Source organism: Oratosquilla oratoria, chromosome 23, assembly GCF_046742065.1.
Source record: "Oratosquilla oratoria isolate Oo_2021 chromosome 23, ASM4674206v1, whole genome shotgun sequence".
NCBI lineage: Eukaryota > Metazoa > Arthropoda > Malacostraca > Stomatopoda > Squillidae > Oratosquilla > Oratosquilla oratoria.
The window spans coordinates 16,400,089-16,400,803 of record NC_134799.1 but is presented as its reverse complement, the minus strand read 5'-3'; positions in this window follow the sequence as shown (position 1 = coordinate 16,400,803).

Here is a 715-nt window from a genome sequence, read left to right as displayed (position 1 = left end):
GAAGAAGAAGAAGAAGAAGAAGAAGAAGAAGAAGAAGAAGAAGAAGAAGAAAAAGAAGAAGAAGAAAAAGAAGAGGAAGAGAAAAAGAAGAAGATCGTGGCACTCTATGGCACTTATTGGCACGCCGTGGCACTTATTGGCACGCCGTGGCACTTATTGGCACTTATTGGCACTCCGTGGCACTTATTGGCACTCTGTGGCACTTATTGGCACGCCGTGGCACTTATTGGCACGCCGTGGCACTTATTGGCACTCCGTGGCACTTATTGGCACTCCGTGGCACTTATTGGCACGCCGTAACACTATGGCACGCTATGGCACATAGCAGCACCCCGTGGCACGATGTGGCGTGTCATGGCACCCTGTAGCACTCTTTGACACTGTGTGAAGTCATGGCACGCTGCGACACACCGTAGCATTCCGTGGTATGTTGTGACACTATGAGATGTCATGGCACGGCGTGGCACATCATGGCACTATTGTGATGCTCTGTGTTACCTTGGCGCACCTCCAAGGCATTGCATGGCACGGTGTGGCACGCCTTGGCACGCCGTGGCACTTTCATTTCCATGCGGTAAATTGCCCTGTCCCGTAGGTCGGCGGTTACTCTGCTCACAGGCAAAGATATATTCGAAAACAAATTCGTAACATTCAGAGAAAAGATGTCACGGGGGGGGGGAGGTGTCGTTGATTTACTTAATACAGCTGTGTGACG